Here is a 15,800-nt window from a genome sequence, read left to right as displayed (position 1 = left end):
AAGTCTCAGCTGAGTTCAATGACACCTCACACACTTTCAAAAGGGGGCGTGGCCTGAGTAAGTGGGCGTGGTTATATTATAGGGGGCGGCTCAGTATCACATGTAGACCACACATTCTGAGTTTCATGCAAATCGGATGATGTTTGTCATATAAGGTGCATTTCCTGTTGCCAGCGGGGGGCGCTATGACCAAAAATCTATTTTGGCCTGAAGGGGTCCTCAGGCCTGGACCCTTGTCAATCGTGACAAATTTCGGGCAGATACGACAACGTACACTCAAATTACAACAATTTATTTTTTTCATCTCTAAACACTCAAAATGGCCGCCACGCCACGCCCACACCGTCTGACAAAAAGTTTTTCTTTCAATAACTTTTCATCGTTAAGGTGTTGGGATGGTACTGACCAAGTTTGAAGTTGATCGGATGAAATATCGAGTTCGTTAAAGTATAGCACCTTGACTTTTAGGCCTACTTCCTGTTGCCACTAGGGGGCGCTATGACTTTAAGTAAATATCGGCCTTTATTTGTCCTCAGGGTTGGACTCTTATGAATCCTGAAAAGTTTTGAGGTAATTGGACAACGTACACTCGAGTTACACCCACTTCCTGTTTCGGCGGCGAAACGCACAAAATGGCCGCCCCGCCACGGCCACGCCCTATGACAAAAAGTTTTTCTTTTAACAACTTTTCATCTTTAACATCTTAAGATGGCACAGACCGAGTTTGAAGTTGATCGGATGAAATCTCTAGGAGGAGTTCATTAAAGTACGACATGTGGAAATGGCCAAAATCGCACTAATTTCGAACTTTGAAATGAAAATGGCGGACTTCCTGTTGGGTTTAGGGTATGGCTGTAATGAAGTTTTTTGAGTCTACGTTAAACACACTACAGGGGCTCAGTTTTCTTAACTTTCTAGGGGGCGCTAGCGAGCCATTTTTGTGCAGCTATTCGCGAAACCCTTAAAATACGTAAATTTTCACCAGAGTTGATGCGACCGCCAAATTTGGTGAGTTTTTGAATATGTTAAGCCCCTCAAAAAGCCAATTCATTTGACGGGAAAATAATAATAGAAAGAAACAATAATTCCTTCAGTTTCAATAGGGCCTTTGCCGCTGTCGGCGCTCGGGCCCTAAATATGTCAAAATGTGTTTGTTCTTACAATGTTTTTACAACCTGCTACAAATGTTTTCATAACTGTCCTTTTTTCAGAACTACACAATTCCCAAAGCTGCACACAAAATGCAAAATGCCTCCTTCAAAATGAAACCGCATTCAAAATGCCAAACATCTCAAAATGAATGGTAAACACTTTTCATAACAGTACATTTTTGGATATATCATGTACACACTGATGTTCTAAATCTAAAGCTCTTTTGTCTTTCTTAGGATTATATCCACATTTCCACGCATGTTCTACAGTAAAAGTAATTTGCTGAGAGCGGTTGAGAAGTACATTGTAAACACCAGTGGAATGTTGAAACAGAAAACATGACTTACTGTTGTAACATTACTATTGTAACAGTAGCCCAGTGTTGTATACAATAGCATACAAGAAAGTAAAACTACAGACATGTAAACCAAAGGTATAATTTTTAGAATAAAGAACACATTTGTGTGTGTATGTGTAAATGGACTATTAATTTGTATTTATTTAATAATTAAAGATTACTCAAAGCGTTTTTCCATATTACAGGTACCGTTCACCATTCACACACATTCCTACACTGTTGGTGAGGTTGCCATACAAGGTGCCACCTGCTCATCAGTAAACGTACTAGGGCTGTCCTCGACTAAAGAAATTCTTAGTCGACTAACTATAGTACTTATAGGATTTTGTTGACTAATTGATTAGTTGATTTAATTGACCGAGCTGTGCGCTTTGAGAGGTGGTTAAGACTAGAAAAGCACAATATAAATGTAGTTAATTAACCATCTGTAAAACTGAGTTTCTCCACAATGAATCCTGCAAAAGCACCACTTTAAATCTTGTGTTTACCATAAATGTGCTCATAAATTTCTTGGAAATGAGTAATTAAGCATGAATAAGCATAAAAAATGACTAATGGACTAAAGAAATCTTAGTTGACTAAGACCAAAATGACCGATTAGTCGACTAGGTGGCAGCCCTAAAACGTACACACACGTGTGTGTGTGTGTGTGTGTCTCCTCCTCCTCCCCTTGCTCTCTGTCTATTGTTGACATCCATTGTTCCAAAACAGGTAATCTGACCTTTGACCTAACCCTAAACAGTGATTGATTAGTGATCAGTTAAGCAATTAGTGGTTGCACATGTGAGGAGTGTGTGTGACCAGGGCCCTGGGCCCCCCGGTGAACGGCGGTGCGCCGGCAAACGTGTTTGCGATTACGCAATTCTGACGCTTCTACTGCCTCCGGAGCACCGCCGGTGGTCCGTCGACTCATTGCTCTCTGGGGGGTCTCATTTATAAAACTGTGCGTAGGATCCTTACTATAAGTGTAGCCTACGTGCGCCCAAAAGCCCAAATTGGCGTACGCCGAAAAAAAGTCAGATTTATAAAACCGTGTGTGCGCACACCTGTAAGCAATGTTCCCTTTATAAATCACATATTGACTATAAGTGTGCGTACGTGGATCAGCCTCTTATCCCGCCCTGTACACGCCCATTTTTAACCATGAATAGTCAATGCAAAGCACCTCGTGAATACTGATAAGTATGTTAATGACCCTTGCAGTTGTTCTTTCGTTACACCGAATCATGCCGAATCATGACGACTGGCGGAGAAAAAGCAAAAAACCTCTCCGACGCTCGGGGATTGCTGCCAATTGAATTATAATTTCGGCCTGTTGTCGCACAGTGTAGGGAAACCGGATATACCTTTATTAATAAAATGTTCCAAAACGGCCGTCATTAAGGCACTCGGGGACAGCTTCGATATACCAGACGTAGGCCTATATAATAAGATTTAACATAACTATTTCATACCTGTTACTTTATATTGCAGATTAACTAGTAGCTTACCAAAATTATACTTTAATTCCATCAGTGTGCTTAACTGTTATTCTATTAAAAATAGCTTGGAAATCCTATTTCACCAAATATTTTACTTACTCTGTTTTTAACATTTTCATTCCGTGACAGTGCTTAACTTTTATTCTATTGTTAAATAGAACTTGTAAATACTTGTGTCACAAGTCAGCATTGCAGTTACAGTATAATGGTCTGTTTTACTACTGTTTTTACCTCAGTGTGTGTGTATGTATGTATGTATGTATGTATATATATATATATATATATATATATATATATATATATATATATATGTGTGTGTGTGTGTGTGTGTGTGTGTGTGTGTGTGTATTTCCCCAGATAGCAAAAAATATCCGCAGGGCTTCTTTTTGCCGCGGTGCGTCCCGCTGGCGGGGATGAAACGTTTGCCGCCGAATACGTCACTCCTATTTCTTGCGAGATGCCGCTGAAATGCATTTCTGGAACTAATGCAAAAAATGTAACATTGTAAACTTCACTCTACATTCAATGAATGGAACTTTCATTAAGCTTATCCTTTTACCACCTTTTAACAACTTCAGTGAACACATCCAAGACAGATGAAGTCATCGTCATCCATAAGTCCGTTGTGCTCTCCGCAGGACTTTTGATACCACCGTTGGTAGTGGCAGCAAGCCACCCATTCCTCATTGGCCTTTGGGTCGCTTGCATCCCCATAGACCCCCTTGCAACCAGTAGGCCTACAGGGGTCACTTCCCTGAACTGTTTGCAGGGGAGGAACGGCAGCTTTTGGGGGGCGGACAGCAGCAGGCTTACGCACTTTAGTTGTTTTTTGGTTTCTTTTTGTCTGCTTTGGTCTGGACAGAGTTGAAGTGTTCCTGGCTTGTTAGGTGGTAGCTGGGTGGCTAAAATGTTATCTTCTTGTTCATGAAATGGCTGCACTGTTTGCTAGCAATTAGCCCTAAAACTGTCCCACTGGGACAGTGCTCTGAATCTAATTTTCACAAATATTTTATACCGTGAGATGCTCATTGTTATTAATCTCTAATACACAGACAGTATAAATGTATGTAAAAGCAAAAGTTTTATTGTTACATCATAAGTGACAGAATTATCAACCTTATTATTCTAAAATAGATTTACACTTGCCAGGCTTATCGTGAGATCCCAGGAGTCAAGCAATTTGAAAAATAACAACTGGACCACATCTGTGATGTCACACCAATCACAACCTTTATTTCATATCCAATAGACATTCAGCTACAACACAGTAGCAATTGTTGTGATTGGCTTACAAAATTAAGCCTTTACAGTACCCAAAAGCTTAAGTGTCCCACTCAACCTGATGTCCCACTCTACCTGAATTCACCCTAAGGTTTAGGAAATGACATTTAAATTACTCTGAAGCGATTATACAGTAATATATGTAAAATACATCGAATTATTGTATGCACTTAGGTGAAAATTGTTTATTGTTATGCACAATTGAGACACACACTAAAACTCCTGGGTTATTTCTTCAACCCAGTTTCTGGGTTATTTATGGTGGGTTAAAATCATGGGTTATTTTTTCAGAGAGTAACCATTTTCTGGGTTATAGGGTTGGCTTTCTCTCTCTCTCTCTCTCTCTCTCTCTCTCTCTCTCTATATATATATATATATATATATATATATATATAATGTATTTTTTATTATTATATTGTCATGTCAACATAGTTTATAATATGAACAATCACACTTGTGTGTTAAGTAGGCCTACATTATGATAAAACAGTATCACCATTTGTAGGATAAATTGACACACCCTCTAAACATGGATATATTAACTAAGAAATAGAAGAAATAAGTTCATATTACATCCTTGCCCCTATAACATACACATCAGTCTGCCAGAAATTCAGGAGAAGAGGAAGAAGAAACATCTCCTTCCCTCTCTACCCCCGTAGAAGAAGAACGCCCCCCGGTGAACGGCGGTGCGCCGGCAAACGTGTTTGCGATTACGCCATTCTGACGCTTCTACTGCCTCTCGAGCACCGCCGGTGGTCCGCCGACTCATTGCTATCTGGGATGGCACTCGGGGACAGCTTCGATATACCAGACGTATATAATAAGATTTAACAGAACTAGTATATCCAAACAAGCCTTAGTGATGAAGTTGAAGATTATATATAATATTTATTTAAAAAAACACTTAGCTGTCTGACATTTCCCTCTGGAAACAACCGGTTTCACCCAGAGTGGCGATGACCTGTATATTTGGACAAGGATGGCACGGTTCCGGCGCGTTGCCCTCTCTACTGGACCCAATTCAGTACATAGATCCAAAAGCGCAGCTATATTACTATTACAGCTATATTAGGGAATTTAAATCGGCATATGAGCCAGTCATCGTCATGGTCCCTGAAGTCTCTTTCTCTCCTGATTCTTCCATTGGCGTAGTCCTCCTGCAGCATTACGCACGGGGTCACCGCAGTATTTATATGTTTAGTCTACAACAATTTGTGATTGTTAACACCTTGCTAAAATCACAGCAACAACTAGTGGTATCCCCCACCCCGAGATACAATTTGGAATCGAAATGTAATAGGCAAACACACTTTTCTTCATGCAGGTTTTGTTATGAACAGTATTAAAGTTTAGACCGATAATGAGGACATAGAGCGTAACCATTGCGCGAGAGCTTAACGGCTGTATTTCCAGACTTTGACATTTGATGATATATGCACAGTTTTAAATACAGATATTTAGTTATTTACACTGTGTTCTGCAGTTATGTAATTCTAGGGTATTTGATGCTATCCTGTATTCCATACAGTCGGGCAATCTCCTCCTCCTGCGCTCCGTAGCGGACAATGTGACGGCGAGACAACGCTGATTAAATATTAAGAACGAGTTTTTATTTAAGATTTGAGTTTGAGGTGTATATGGAACAAGTATCACTCAGTACAAGCGCAAATAACACTCCTGGATTTAATATTCATGATATGGTGTGAAGAAATGTGCGTGAGGCATTACAGTTTTTTACAAAAGCTTAGGCCTACACACTAAAATTAAAACTTTCCCACAAGTAGCAAAACATTACACTCAAGAAGCAAAACACTAGCCTAGATCTGCACAACTGTAAGCACATTGTCAGCTTCACAATTTTTGCAAAACATCACACACAGTGATTTGCAAAACACTAAACACACTTGTATGCATTTGACACAGAAATTTATCATGATGTCATTTCCTTGCAATTTCAAAGCAAAGGCTTTCAAATGAACACACCCATGAACCAATTGGTTAAACACAGCCACCAGGTATGAAAACACATGATTGCTTAATTGTAGACACACCAATCAGGTTTAAGCACTATATAAAATGCAGCAGGTAAGTTCACCTGCCCTCAACCAAAATGGAAGGAGTCAGAAGAAGAAGACTGAGAGTGAGAGGGAGAATCCACAGAGGAGGAGAAGGAGGTAGAGGAAGAGGAAGAGGCCTAGCCAGAGGTAGAGGCCGAGGTGGAGGTAGAGGAAGAGGGAGAGGGAGAGGAAGACCTGAAGCCGGAGAATATGCTCAAAAAAGAAGAGGACCAAATTTATCAAATGAAAGTTGCGCAACACTAGTGGACCATGTTCTGAAACACGGATTGACGCTGAGGGAGGCTGGACTAAGAGTTCAGCCAAATCTTAGATACACGGTGGCATCTGTCATAAGGACATTTCAACAAGGAAACAGGTAAAAGAAAATCTGTCAACAGTTACAGTAATCAGCTGCTCATTGTATGCACCATATCAGCACTTTTGATACCCCTCCCTGTGACATGAGGATTGAGGGTCGAGAACGACAAGGAGGAAGGGGGCCCATATTCAAGCGAGGGTTTACAATCTCCGGCCCCAGGCTCAGGTACCCTTCATTGAGGCCATGGAGGACACCTGTGACCAAGTTGACGCCGCAGCTGCGCAAGGATGGATTCGACATTCAAGACCGTTGTCTTGCCAATGAGGATGTTTGCCTGTGATGTTGATGAAATTCTCTGGTCAGATCCAGCTAGGCAAAGAGATAATGTCTAATATTTTTCTGTGTATTTTTGTGATTGTAACCTGTACTGGATACAGTATGTTATGTTTGTCTGTTGTTTGCTGAGCTAACAGTGTTATACACACTGTAGTAGCATGAAAACTGGGACATGTTTTGTTGTGATTATCCATGTTGACTGATTTGGCTATATGGAGAGAAATCAATTATATTTTCCTCAGTCTGCAGCATTGGTCTAGTGTAGTGTGTGGTGAACTTATGGTAAATTTGCACTTTCTCTGTGTACTTCATTTACAGTACTCTAATCACTGAGAAGTAGAATTGCTAAACGTGTTTTAGGTTAGCAACAGCAGCGTGACAACTGGTTCAAACAGGATTAAGTCATATGCAACGTGTGTGTTTCATATGGTAACAAAATATGTTTTTTATAAATTAGTGTATAGTTTTTGCAAGAGTGTTTCATTTTACAAAGGGTCTGAGGTGTTCTGCTAATTTGGTGCGTGGTTGTGCTAATTGTGTGTAGTGTTTTGAAAAAGACTGTCCCTGTTTTCAAAATTGTGCTTAAGCAATTGAAAAAAACTGTAATACTTAAACATATTAAGAGTAGCCTAATCGTTATTCCCACATGTAGCCTACTTTCTGCAGTCTGACTTCAGTTCACCACCTCACCATCTGCGTCGCCACTTCCTATTTTGTCTCCAAAATGTGCGTACGCATGGGTCAGAGTTTGCGTGGAGGACCGCACATTCTCCCGTCAAGTTTGTTTTTTATAAATCACAACCTTTGTGTGGGAAGTGGCGTACGCACATTTTCAGCCCCGTTTTGTGCGTACGCCACGTTTATAAATGAAACCCCTAGTGAATAAGTGTAGCATTTTGATTGGTTGTGTTTGGAAAAGGAAAGCAAGTCACTTTCTGTTAAATTTGTGTGTCTTTTGTACAGAATTGTGTGTAGTGTTTGGAAAATAGTGTTTTATGCAATGGACAACTGAGTGAAAGGGTGAGAAATAGCGTATGGTTTTGGAGATTTGGTGTGTAGTTTTGCTCTTTGAGTGAGAGATTTAAAAAATCGTGTGACATGAAAAGATTTTGTGTGTAAGCTGTTGTAAAAAAACTGTAAAACAAAAAAGTCACGTCACATTTGGATGAAGTATCGACAAGTGTGCACTTAGTAGACTTGTAGACTTTTGACAGACTTACCCAACAGTTTGTTTCAATGCATGGTTTTAAGTTTACATGATACATGAAAGAGTACAATTGTGCGGAAAGCATGACTTTCATAACCATTCAATTCCCTCTTATTAAAGGTCCCATGGCATTACAATTTCACTTTATGAGTTTTTTTAACATTAATATGCGTTCCCCCAGCCTGCCTATAGTCCCCCAGTGGCTAGAAATGGCAATAGGTGTAAACGGAGCCCTGGGTATCCTGCTCTGCCTTTGAGAAAATGAAAGCTCAGATGGGCCGATCTGGAATCTTGCTCCTTATGAGGTCATAAGCTAGCTACAGACACAGAAATGGCACATACTAAGGAAAGCTCATTGTGGGACTGGCTCTAGTGGCTGTAATTCTGCACCAAGGCTGAATTTCAGGAAAGAGACTTCAGATACAGTATTAGGGGACCACTAAGGTCTATATAAAAGAGACTTCAGATACAGTATTAGGGGACCACTAAGGTCTATATAAAAACATCAAAAGAGCACCATGTCATGGGACCTTTAAAAGCTCTAAGAGGCTCTCCAGCTCCTGTTTACATCACTTGTCGTTTCATCCTTTAGGCAGTTATAACAGTGGCAAATAATTAAAGATATGATAATTGAACCTTTAGGTAAGGTTTTTGACACAAACACAGATGAGTACGCAGACAGACACACAATCACACGCCCTTGGTGGTTTTAGTGTTGGTGTGATTGATGGTGATGCATGCCTCTGTGTCAGCTCAGGCATCTTAGAGTGACTTGACACAGACTGATGGTTGCAGACTGCTACAATCCACGTCATCCCAGCATTTGTCACCTGTAAACACCAAACACAGTCAAAGTCAGTCAGCGCTACACCAACCAAAACCTGAAACCTTCTAATAATCTAATAGACAAAAATAATTGAACTGAAGAACAAAAGTGACTTATTCAGAAATTCAGAAAAATATTGATCTCAAAATAAATCCCAAGAAAATTATATTCTTAAAGTATTACTTTAAACAGAGCCATGTGTTCAGTGGTGGAAAGTTACTAAATATTACTAAATACAATTTTAAGCTACTTGTACTTTACTTGAGTGTTTCCATTTTCTGCCACTTTATACTTTTACTCCACTACATTTCAAAGGGAAATGTACTTTTTACTGCACTTAATGTATTTGTTAACTTTAGTTACTTTCTAAAGTCAGATTATTAATACAAAGTATAATCAACAAAAAAAGATTATGTAAGCTACCCAGCAAAATATAAAGTAATTAAAATTAGCCCCACATTTACCAGCTGCAACATAAAAGGGATGTACATTAATGCATCAATAATTATAATATAAAATACTTAATTCTGAAATGAGCCATTATGCATAATGCATCCTGTTGTACTACTTTTGATGCTTGATATATTTTTATGTAAGTACATGATCTGAATACTTCTTCCACCAGCGGTATTGTTTATCACAGCATCCTTCATCACTTATGACTTTAATTGACAACAATGCCATTAACTTGCTACATTTACAAAAACAACACTACTGCCTTCAGTCATATAATAATATGCTCTTGTTTTGATTTACCTGCAGTAATGTGCATACAGCACTGCTCCTTGGCACCGTTTGGTTGTGTTGGACACCAGAAAGTATAATCCACAGATATACCATCAATCCAGAACCAAGCATCTAGAAGACAGAAAAGAAAGAATATAATAAAATACTGTAAAATAATTTTAAAAAATCCTTTCATTCTGTTAGAACCATCAAAACCCTGTGTAATGAAATATTACCAATGTGTGGCCTGAGAAAGGAATTTCAGATTGACGTCAGTGGAGTTTGCACCCTCTACAGTAGGCATGGTGCCGTTGGTAGATGTGTCTAGGTGTAGTATGGACAAACAGGGAAGAGTTAGCAGAAGTTTTGCTGGGTTTGGGTCTCAATTAGTTATGTGGAAAAACTAACTGAATAACTAAATTAATTATTAGGTTGGTTCATCAAAAATGCTAAAATGAAAAGAAAAAAAAAGTTAATTTGAGTTTTAGTTTAGACTAGATTAGATTTTCCCAGCTAGCTTATCTCCTGCTTCTTTACAAGTTAGATTTTTAAATTAGATTTAAATTCACATGTTTCTCTGTAAAATTTCTCTATGGAAGTATACCTTTTATATTACATGATATATGATAACAAATGCCAAAAAGTCAGATTCCAATCTTATTTTATCTTAGTTACTGTTATGTTGTATGACATAATTGATTGCATTTGTTTTTGATGTGTTTAACTACATGTTTGTCAGCAAATAATGTATGCATGAATTTAAGAGTATAACATACAGTATGTGGTGCCAGTGTGTTTTGCTTTACTGTAAAGTGTGCTACGTGAATATAGTTGTGCTTATAACTACACAAAATTGTTGTACCACCATTAACTCTAGTCAGAGCCATCATGGCACAAACAAGTAGAGACACAGTCAGCATCCTCGTTGTGGAGATGATGCAGATATTGAAGACGATTGATTGCCTTAAATAAGAAAAGAAAAACACATGAGTGAGAAATACCTACAAAGAAAGCTGAGCAGCTGCTCCTCAAGATGAAGAAGATGATGACAGAAAAGAGCAGATATAAGAGGCTGAGAGCAAACCTGATGGGGAAATATCTTCTCTTCTGTCAGTGTCAGCCTGTTGCCTCTGCCTTCATGTGTGGACCAGAGAAAGGCCAGCTCTTTTATAGTTCCTTTCCTTACATTTCTCAAGATTATTAATTTACCCATAATTGATTTTTATGTGGAAACTTATCAGTTTTAATCCTGCCAACAACTCAAGAGCACACTTTGCACTCTGATGCTTCATAGTAAATATAGAGTGAATTACTGGAAGTTTTCACCTGAGCATCAACCGTAAGGCTATTGACAGTGACTATAAAATGTGATTGAACCCTGTTATCTGACTTTGATCATATTGCATATTAGTACACAGTTTAATAAAAATGTTACTGTCTGGTTATTTCAGATGACAATGTTTAACCTTTTTTTTTTTACACATGAACTTTCTTAAAAATTGCCTGTTTTTGATTTCGAGGCCATTTTAAATACATGAAATTACTGTGAGATTTTGTCTGTGTGATACCTTAAAAATGTGTCCACTGTTTGTTTTTTTTCCGCTAAGTCATAATTATATATCAGTGTTTGGGTATTTATTGATGATATTGGTGATCATTTACTGTTGTTGAAGTATTTATCTCACTGAGTCACATTTGTCCTTGTTCTTAAAGACTTTTCATCTCTTCAGGAACATTATGGATAACATTGCCAGATGATTTAAGTTTGTCATTCAGTGTTATAGTATAAGATGGAACTGCAAGCTGTATATTTATGTGCACATTGTAAAAATACTCCCTGTACTATTACTTTTTTTGTATTGTAATATTACTGTTTTGAACATCATTGGTATTGCGGGCATTTGGTTATAGGTTAACAACCAATGTATCTGACTAATTTTGACTTTATAGTGGAGCTAGACGAAAAGTTAAAGGATTAAAGTAGAGCTGGGCAATATATTGATATTATATTGATATCGTGATATGAGACTAGATATCGTCTTAGATTTTTGGATATCGTAATATCGTAATGTGGCATAAGTGTTGTCTGTTTCCTGGTTTTAAGGGCTGCATTACAGTAAAGTGATGTACTTTTCTGAACTTACCAGACTGTTGTAACTGTTCTATTATTTGCCTTTACCCAATTAGTCATTATATCCACATTACTGATGATTATTTATGAAAAATCTCATTGTGTAAATATTTTGTAAAAGCACCAACAGTCAACACTACAATATCGTTGCGGTATCGATATCGAGGGATTTGATCAAAAATATTGCGATATTTGATTTTCTCCATATCGCCCAGCCCTAGATTAAAGGAGTTACTAATATTCATCTCCGAGGGGGACATACTGTAAGTGTACCAAATTTCATTGCAAGTCATCCAACAGTTGTTGTAACATTTTACTCAAAACCTTTTACTTAAAGATGTGAACCTGACGGTGGCCTGGGAAAAGTCAGGATCCTATTTATATCAATTAATAAATACATAAATAAATATTTCTGACTAAATATTGACCTCTACATTTCGAATTACCAACTTCTCATAATTACAACAGTTTTCCAATGCTGTTTGAGAATATAGCTAAATTAAAACTAAATGTGACACTCTAAGTATAGGTATTGTTGTTTCCTTATCTGACCTCTCCACAGAAGTTTACTTTGTGTAACTTACCAGCAGAGGTGGTCCACTTTTTCAGAAAGTATTTATTGTCTGTATCCTTGGATAGCCTCAAAGTGAATCAATACAAGCATCAGATGGGGGGTGGGGGTTGTTTGTTTAGAACAAATACATGCAGATAAAGTGTTTGCCATAGGTCAATCTGACTGAAGACAAATCCATGCCTTGTTTACTTGGATGTGTATGATTCATGACTAGAAATATCCCTGGAAAAGCTCTTGCAATTACAGAAGCAGGTTTTGCATGATATGTATTAACTATAAAAGATTAAATTGGGAAATTCAACAGGCTTTCTTAATTTTATAGCAAGTGATGAATGTGATGGGCATCTATATTTGAAATACCATTTATTTAAGATTAAAAGTGGATATTTGCCTGAATACAATTTTTCGCCATAGGCGTGACTTTGGTGATCCCCTCAATTTTTTCCTGTAGCCTCACCGTGAGGTTCACATTTCTAATTTAATAATATTAATATATTTAAATATAGCACCCAAAAGTGAAATGTAAATGATATGCTTCAAGTAGACTAGTCAAGGCAATTTAAGTAATTCAAAGTGTGTAACATTAACAGTAAAAACAACAATGGAATTATAAGATTACACATAAAAGATAATGAAAGATGATAAAAGACAAAATTATTAATATGGTTGTACAGGTTTCTGGGAGTTTATTCCAGGCATGAGGAGCATAAAAACAGAAAACTGCTTCTCCAGACTTTGTTCTTATAAAGGGAACAGCAAGCATCCCGGCGTCTAAAGACCTGAGGGGTCTGGTTCATGTCTTTGATGTAATTTGGTCCTAGCCCATTAAGTGCTTTATAAACAAGCAACAGAATCTTAAACTTGATTCTCTTGCTTACTGGAAGCCAGTGAAGTGATCTCAGAACTGGAGCTACATGTAAGCTACATAATATACATATATTTACATCTACATAATATAGTAACTGTAAATCAGCCTTACTGTTTCAGCTCAGGTGATAGACCGCCAGGAAGTCACCCCAATAAAATATTTAATCTTGAAACAACAGTGTGATGTGGTGCCCTTTGATTTGTGTATTCTGAATGGTGTCCTGGTCATAAAGGAACAGTCTGGCACTGACAGAAGAGAAGATATTTCTCCAGCAGGTTTGCACTCAGCCTCTTTTTTTCTGTTCTTTTCTTTCATCATCTGCTTCGTCCTGTGGAGCACCACAGTCACTGTGGCTGTCCTGCTCACTTCAGCTTTCTTTGTGATTGTTTCTCACTCTTCTGTATTTTCTTGTTGAAGGAAATCAACCATGCTTATCATCTGCATCATCTCCACCACGATGATGATGACTGTGTCTCTACTTGTTTGTGCTACTGTTGCTCTGACTAGAGCTAATGGTGACGGTGAGTATCAGTCTTGACACTTTCTGTACATAAATATATTGAATTTGAGATTTTTTAAGGTACTGTAAATATTTATGGTAAAAGATAGATGTACATTTAGTCTATTTGGACTGTGAATAATATTTTTTTTTAACTGTTTAAAATTGTCAAGAAAGGTGAAAGAACACTGTTTTGTTTGTAGATACTGTGTTGTCCCGTGAAGATTGTTACGTAGGTTTTTAATCATCCTAAACAGGTATAAAATGCAGCATTACAACCTTTCTGTTTGTTGCTCAGTTTTCCATTTAGTCTAAAAACTTTTCAACTATTGGCGCTCTTATACTTCACTGGTCTCCATCCAGAGCAACGGGATCTGTTGGTCCATTCTTATATACTGTCTATGCTTGTTCCCCAGCCATCACCTGTTCCTTGTTTTCTCATTTACCCTGTGTATTTAGTCTCTGCATTCCCTTTGTCTGCGTTTGTGTGTTAGTCTTCCCTGCGTTCTCTGGCTCTCGTTTTGTTATCCTGCTCTTGCATTGGACTTAGTTTCTGCCTGCCTCAGTTTAGAATCCTTGTGTGATTGTTTTTACAGTTTTGCATTTTTGGATCCCTTTTGGTATTTGCCCTGGTTTTTGTGTTAAATAAATCTTCAAGCAACGAAACTTCCGCCTGCTCTCTGCATTTGAGTCCACCATTCCCTGCATATCATGACACAGCCCTTGTCACATGACCAATTAATGTTTCCAGGATGACTATCCAAAATTGTGATACCATGGAACAAGCACTGGAATTGTTTTGTTTTTTTAAGTGGCAGACTGAGCCTATGTATTTGGATATACAATTTGTTTAAAATGAAAACAAGTGAAATTAGTAATGAACGTGATATTTTATGTGATATTTTATTTAGAAGAATTACTTTGTGTTGTTCTATCCTATCCAATATTTCTAAGAAGATTTCTATGCTGTATTCTGATAAAATGTCCCCCTTTACTGATTATTGGTCCCCCCTGTGCTTAAAAAAAATCCTGGAATGATGCCCACCCTTTTCTGTTTGTCCTCAGAAAACCTGTCTGCCAACATATCTTGTCCCACTAATTGAAATTAATAATAATAATAATAATAATAATAACAATAATAATACATTTATTTCATATAGCGCTTTAAAAGGTACTCAAAGGCACTTTACAAGGTGGACGGAAAAAAAACACTAACAATAACTGATCGGGATCAGTTTAACAATCTCCTTTTATTCAATATTAAGTGAATAAAAATATAAATGAATACATAAATATAACCTATGAAATACATACTTGAATAAATATATAAATGACGCAATTCAGTTACAAAAACATCTTCTGATGCACAATCCTGGACACATCATCAGTGTTGTTAGCATTTAGCTCAAATGCACCACAGTGCCAAAGCACAACCTCATAGAGCTGCTATGACTGTAGACTATTGTATTTAACTTTATTTACAAATGTTGAAAGCTGAACTTAAATGGATTTGAATAGATAATAGAAATCGTTTTTTGTGTTTAAGAAGTGGCTTTGTGGTTTTTGTTGATAGGTTGATTGTCTGCCATGTGCTTATATATGTTAGCCAGTGGTTAACTTTAAGATTAGAAGCTAAAATGTGAAGTTGATTCATTCTATTCTATTTATGTAGGAAAATACTTGGTTCTGGGGTGATGGTAAACCTTTCAAGTTCACGTACTGGTGTCCAGGAACACCATAAGGATCACAAAAAACAGAGATGTTTACAGATTTCTTCTAGAAGTAAATTATGATACATATAGCTTTAGAGTGTGAGGATTAATTACAAAATACCTTTATGTGTTTGATAGTCCCAGTGATAATATTGGTGCATTAAACTGTACAATCAAGTCCACTATAGTCAACATTGTACTTTTACCATTTACAGTATTGAGTTTATATTATTAGTAAATTATTTATGACTATGAACGTATGCACCAATT

The sequence above is a fragment of the Perca flavescens genome, chromosome 2 (assembly GCF_004354835.1).
Source record: "Perca flavescens isolate YP-PL-M2 chromosome 2, PFLA_1.0, whole genome shotgun sequence".
NCBI classification, from domain to species: domain Eukaryota; kingdom Metazoa; phylum Chordata; class Actinopteri; order Perciformes; family Percidae; genus Perca; species Perca flavescens.
Note: the sequence above shows the minus strand (reverse complement) of the source record.